Raw genomic sequence first — 7,390 nt, forward strand, 5'->3', positions numbered from 1 at the left:
CTATGCTTTATTAAATTGTATTTCTGTGGTTTTATCCTATGCTTTATTAAATTGTATTTATGTTGTTTTAAACTATGCTTTATTAAACTGTATTTATGTTGTTTTGTCCTATGCTTTATTAAATTGTATTTATGTTGTTTTAACCTATGCTTTATTAAATTGTATTTATGTTGTTTTATCCTAATCTTTATTAAATTGTATTTATGTTGTTTTATCCTATGCTTTATTAAATTGTATTTATGTTGTTTTAACCTATGCTTTATTAAATTGTATTTATGTTGCTTTAACATATGCTTTATTAAATTGTATTTATGTTGTTTTGTCTTATGCTTTATTAAATTGTATTTATGTTGTTTTATCCTATGCTTTATTAAATTGTATTTATGCTGTTTAAACCTATGCTTTATTAAATTGTATTTATGTTGTTTTATCCTATGCTTTATTAAATTGTATTTATGTTGTTTTAACCTATGATTTATTAACTTGTATTTATGTTGTTTTAACCTATGCTTTATTGAATTGTATTGATGTTGTTTTGTCCTGTGCTTTATTAAATTGTATTTATATTGTTTTAACCTATGCTTTATTAAATTGTATTTATGTTGTTTTATCCTATGCTTTATTAAATTGTATTCATGTTGTTTTATCCTATGCTTTATTAAATTGTATTTATGTTGTTTTATCCTATGCTTTATTAAATTGAATTTATGTTGTTTTATCCTATGCTTTATTAAATTTTATTTATGTTGTTTCATCCTATGCTTTATTAAATTGTATTTATGTTGTTTTATCCTATGCTTTATTAAATTGTATTTATGTTATTTTGACCTATGCTTTACTAAATTTTATTTATGTTGTTGTATCCTATGCTTTATTAAATTTTATTTATGTTGTTTTATCCTGTGCTTTATTAAATTGTATTTATGTGGTTTTACCCTATGCTTTATTAAATAGTATTTATGTTGTTTAATCCTATGCTTTATTAAATTGTATTTATGTTGTTTTATCCTATGCTTTATTAAATTGTATTTATGTTGTTTTATCCTATGCTTTATAAATTGTATTTATGTTGTTTTATCCTATGCTCTATTAAATTGTATTTATGTTGTTTTATCCTATGCTTTATTAAATTGTATTTATGCTGTTTTAACCTATGCTTTATTAAATTGTATTCATGTTGTTTTATCTTATGCTTTATTAAATTGTATTTATGTTGTTTTATCCTATGCTTTATTAAATTGAATTTATGTTGTTTTATCCTATGCTTTATTATATTGTATTTAATTTGTTTTATCCTAAGCTTTATTAAATTGTATTTATGTAGTTTTAGCCTATGCTTTATTAAATTGTATTTATGTTGTTTTTCCTATGCTTTATTAAATTGTATTTATGTTGTTTTATCCTATGATTTATTAAATTTGATTTATGTTGTTTTATCCTATGCTTTATTAAATTGTATTTATGTTGTTTTATCCTATGCTTTATTAAATTTTATTTATGTTGTTTTATCCTATGCTTTATTAAATTGTATTTATGTTGTTTTATCCTATGCTTTATTAAATTTTATTTATGTTGTTTTATCCTATGCTTTATTAAATTGTATTTATGTTGTTTTATCCTATGCTTTATTAAATTGTATTTATGTTGTTTTATCCTATGCTTTATTAAATTGTATTTATGTTGTTTTAACCTATGCTTTATTAAATTGTATTTATGTTGTTTTATCCTATGCTTTATTAAATTGTATTTATGTTGTTTTATCCTATGCTTTATTAAATTGTATTTATGTTGTTTTATCCTATGCTTTATTAAATTTTATTTATCTTGTTTCATCCTATGCTTTATTAAATTTTATTTATGTTGTTTTATCCTGTGCTTTATTCAATTGTATTTATGTTGTTTTAACCTATGCTTTATTAAAATGAATTTATGTTGTTTTTTCCTATGCTTTATTAAATTGTATTTATGTTGTTTTAACCTATGCTTTATTAAATTGTATTTATGTTGTTTTATCCTATGCTTTATTAAATTGTATTTATGTTGTTTTATCCTATGCTTTATTAAATTTTATTTATGTTGTTTTATCCTATGCTTTATTAAATTGTATTTATGTTGTTTTATCCTATGCTTTATTAAATTTTATTTATCTTGTTTTATCCTATGCTTTATTAAATTTTATTTATGTTGTTTTATCCTGTGCTTTATTAAATTGTATTTATGTTGTTTTATCCTATGCTTTATTAAATTGAATTTATGTTGTTTTATCCTATGCTTTATTAAATTGTATTTATGTTGTTTTAACCTATGATTTATTAAATTGTATTTATGTTGTTTTAACCTATGCTTTATTAAATTGTATTTATGTTGTTTTATCCTATGCTTTATTAAATTGTATTTATGTTGTTTTATCCTATGCTTTATTAAATTGTATTTATGTTGTTTAATCCTATGCTTTATTAACTTGTATTTATGTTGTTTTAACCTATGCTTTATTAAATTGTATTTATGTTGTTTTGTCCTATGCTTTATTAAATTGTATTTATGTTGTTTTAACCTATGCTTTATTAAATTGTATTTATGTTGTTTTAACCTATGCTTTATTAAATTGTGTTTATGTTGTTTTATCCTATGCTTTATTAAATTGTATTCTTGTTGTTTTATCCTATGCTTTATTAAATTGTATTTATGTTGTTTTATCCTATGCTTTATTAACTTGTATTGATGTTTTAACCTATGCTTTATTGAATTGTATTGATGTTGTTTTGTCCTGTGCTTTATTAAATTGTATTTATCTTGTTTTAACCTATGCTTTATTAAATTGTATTGATGTTGTTTTGTCCTGTGCTTTATTAAATTGTATTTATATTGTTTTAACCTATGCTTTATTAAATTGTATTTATGTTGTTTTATCCTATGCTTTATTAAATTGTATTCATGTTGTTTTATCCTATGCTTTATTAAATTGTATTTATGTTGTTTTATCCTATGCTTTATTAAATTGAATTTATGTTGTTTTATCCTATGCTTTATTAAATTTTATTTATGTTGTTATATCCTATGTTTTATTAAATTGTATTTATGTTGTTTTATCCTATGCTTTATTAAATTGTATTTATGTTATTTTGACCTATGCTTTACTAAATTTTATTTATGTTGTTGTATCCTATGCTTTATTAAATTTTATTTATGTTGTTTTATCCTGTGCTTTATTAAATTGTATTTATGTGGTTTTATCCTATGCTTTATTAAATAGTATTTATGTTGTTTTATCCTATGCTTTATTAAATTGTATTTATGTTGTTTTATCCTAAGCTTTATTAAATTGTATTTATGTTGTTTTATCCTATGCTTTATTAAATTGTATTTATGTTGTTTTATCCTATGCTTTATTAAATTGTATTTATGTTGTTTTAACCTATGCTTTATTAAATTGTATTTATGTTGCTTTAACATATGCTTTATTAAATTGTATTTATGTTGTTTTGTCTTATGCTTTATTAAATTGTATTTATGTTGTTTTATCCTATGCTTTATTAAATTGTATTTATGTTGTTTTAACCTATGCTTTATTAAATTGTATTTATGTTGTTTTATCCTATGCTTTATTAAATTGTATTTATGTTGTTTTAACCTATGCTTTATTAAATTGTATTCATTTTGTTTTATCTTATGCTTTATTAAATTGTATTTATGTTGTTTTATCCTATGCTTTATTAAATTGAATTTATGTTGTTTTATCCTATGCTTTATTATATTGTATTTAATTTGTATTATCCTAAGCTTTATTAAATTGTATTTATGTAGTTTTAGCCTATGCTTTATTAAATTGTATTTATGTTGTTTATCCTATGCTTTATTAAATTGTATTTATGTTGTTTATCCTATGTTTCATTAAATTGTATTTATGTTGTTTTATCCTATACTTTATTAAATTGTATTTATGTTGTTTTGTCCTATGCTTTATTAAATTGTATTTAAGTTGTTTTATCCTATGCTTTATTAAATTGTAATTCTGTGGTTTTAACCTATGCTTTATTAAATTGTATTTATGTTGTTTTAAACTATTCTTTATTAAATTGTTTTTATGTTGTTTTGTCCTATGCTTTATTAAATTGTATTTATGTTATTTTAACCTATGTTTTATTAAATTTTATTTATGTTGTTTTATCCTATGCTTTATTAAATTGTATTTATGTTGTTTTATCCTATGCTTTATTAAATTTTATTTATGTTGTTTTGTCCTATGCTTTATTAAATTGTATTTATGTTGTTTTATCCTATGCTTTATTAAATTGTATTTCTGTGGTTTTATCCTATGCTTTATTAAATTGTATTTATGTTGTTTTAAACTATGCTTTATTAAACTGTATTTATGTTGTTTTGTCCTATGCTTTATTAAATTGTATTTATGTTGTTTTAACCTATGCTTTATTAAGTTGTATTTATGTTGTTTTATCCTAATCTTTATTAAATTGTATTTATGTTGTTTTATCCTATGCTTTATTAAATTGTATTTATGTTGTTTTAACCTATGCTTTATTAAATTGTATTTATGTTGCTTTAACATATGCTTTATTAAATTGTATTTATGTTGTTTTGTCTTATGCTTTATTAAATTGTATTTATGTTGTTTTATCCTATGCTTTATTAAATTGTATTTATGCTGTTTAAACCTATGCTTTATTAAATTGTATTTATGTTGTTTTATCCTATGCTTTATTAAATTGTATTTATGTTGTTTTAACCTATGATTTATTAACTTGTATTTATGTTGTTTTAACCTATGCTTTATTGAATTGTATTGATGTTGTTTTGTCCTGTGCTTTATTAAATTGTATATATCTTGTTTTAACCTATGCTTTATTAAATTGTATTTATGTTGTTTTATCCTATGCTTTATTAAATTGTATTCATGTTGTTTTATCCTATGCTTTATTAAATTGTATTTATGTTGTTTTATCCTATGCTTTATTAAATTGAATTTATGTTGTTTTATCCTATGCTTTATTAAATTTTATTTATGTTGTTTCATCCTATGCTTTATTAAATTGTATTTATGTTGTTTTATCCTATGCTTTATTAAATTGTATTTATGTTATTTTGACCTATGCTTTACTAAATTTTATTTATGTTGTTGTATCCTATGCTTTATTAAATTTTATTTATGTTGTTTTATCCTGTGCTTTATTAAATTGTATTTATGTGGTTTTACCCTATGCTTTATTAAATAGTATTTATGTTGTTTAATCCTATGCTTTATTAAATTGTATTTATGTTGTTTTATCCTATGCTTTATTAAATTGTATTTATGTTGTTTTATCCTATGCTTTATAAATTGTATTTATGTTGTTTTATCCTATGCTCTATTAAATTGTATTTATGTTGTTTTATCCTATGCTTTATTAAATTGTATTTATGCTGTTTTAACCTATGCTTTATTAAATTGTATTCATGTTGTTTTATCTTATGCTTTATTAAATTGTATTTATGTTGTTTTATCCTATGCTTTATTAAATTGAATTTATGTTGTTTTATCCTATGCTTTATTATATTGTATTTAATTTGTTTTATCCTAAGCTTTATTAAATTGTATTTATGTAGTTTTAGCCTATGCTTTATTAAATTGTATTTATGTTGTTTTTCCTATGCTTTATTAAATTGTATTTATGTTGTTTTATCCTATGATTTATTAAATTGTATTCATGTTGTTTTATCCTATGCTTTATTAAATTGTATTTATGTTGTTTTATCCTATGCTTTATTAACTTGTATTTATGTTGTTTTAACCTATGCTTTATTGAATTGTATTGATGTTGTTTTGTCCTATGCTTTATTAAATTGTATTTATGTTGTTTTAACCTATGCTTTATTAAATTGTATTTATGTTGTTTTAACCTATGCTTTATTAAATTGTATTTATGTTGTTTTATCCTATGCTTTATGAAATTGTATTCTTGTTGTTTTATCCTATGCTTTATTAAATTGTATTTATGTTGTTTTATCCTATGCTTTATTAACTTGTATTGATGTTGTTTTAACCTATGCTTTATTGAATTGTATTGATGTTGTTTTGTCCTGTGGTTTATTAAATTGTATTTATCTTGTTTTAACCTATGCTTTATTAAATTGTGTTTATGTTGTTTTATCCTATGCTTTATTAAATTGTATTCATGTTGTTTTATCCTATGCTTTATTAAATTGTATTTATGTTGTTTTATCCTATGCTTTATTAAATTGAATTTATGTTGTTTTATCCTATGCTTTATTAAATTTTATTTATGTTGTTATATCCTATGCTTTATTAAATTGTATTTATGTTGTTTTATCCTATGCTTTATTAAATTGTATTTATGTTATTTTGACCTATGCTTTGCTAAATTTTATTTATGTTGTTGTGTCCTATGCTTTATTAAATTTTATTTATGTTGTTTTATCCTGTGCTTTATTAAATTGTATTTATGTGGTTTTATCCTATGCTTTATTAAATAGTATTTATGTTGTTTTATCCTATGCTTTATTAAATTGTATTTATGTTGTTTTATCCTGAGCTTTATTAAATTGTATTTATGTTGTTTTATCCTATGCTTTATTAAATTGTATTTATGTTGTTTTATCCTATGCTTTATTAAATTGTATTTATGTTGTTTTAACCTATGCTTTATTAAATTGTATTTATGTTGCTTTAACATATGCTTTATTAAATTGTATTTATGTTGTTTTGTCTTATGCTTTATTAAATTGTATTTATGTTGTTTTATCCTATGCTTTATTAAATTGAATTTATGTTGTTTTATCCTATGCTTTATTATATTGTATTTAATTTGTTTTATCCTAAGCTTTATTAAATTGTATTTATGTAGTTTTAGCCTATGCTTTATTAAATTGTATTTATGTTGTTTATCCTATGCTTTATTAAATTGTATTTATGTTGTTTATCCTATGTTTCATTAAATTGTATTTATGTTGTTTTATCCTATGCTTTATTAAATTGTATTTATGTTGTTTTGTCCTATGCTTTATTAAATTGTATTTAAGTTGTTTTATCCTATGCTTTATTAAATTGTATTTATGTTGTTTTGTCCTATGCTTTATTAAATTGTATTTATGTTGTTTTATCCTATGCTTTATTAAATTTTATTTATGTTGTTTTGTCCTATGCTTTATTAAATTGTATTTATGTTGTTTTATCCTATGCTTTATTAAATTGTATTTCTGTGGTTTTATCCTATGCTTTATTAAATTGTATTTATGTTGTTTTAAACTATGCTTTATTAAACTGTATTTATGTTGTTTTGTCCTATGCTTTATTAAATTGTATTTATGTTGTTTTAACCTATGCTTTATTAAATTTGATTTATGTTGTTTTATCCTATGCTTTATTAAATTGTAT

This window comes from Phyllobates terribilis, unplaced genomic scaffold (assembly GCF_046119375.1).
Source record: "Phyllobates terribilis strain yellow unplaced genomic scaffold, ASM4611937v1 Scaffold_20__1_contigs__length_20440879, whole genome shotgun sequence".
Lineage (NCBI taxonomy): Eukaryota > Metazoa > Chordata > Amphibia > Anura > Dendrobatidae > Phyllobates > Phyllobates terribilis.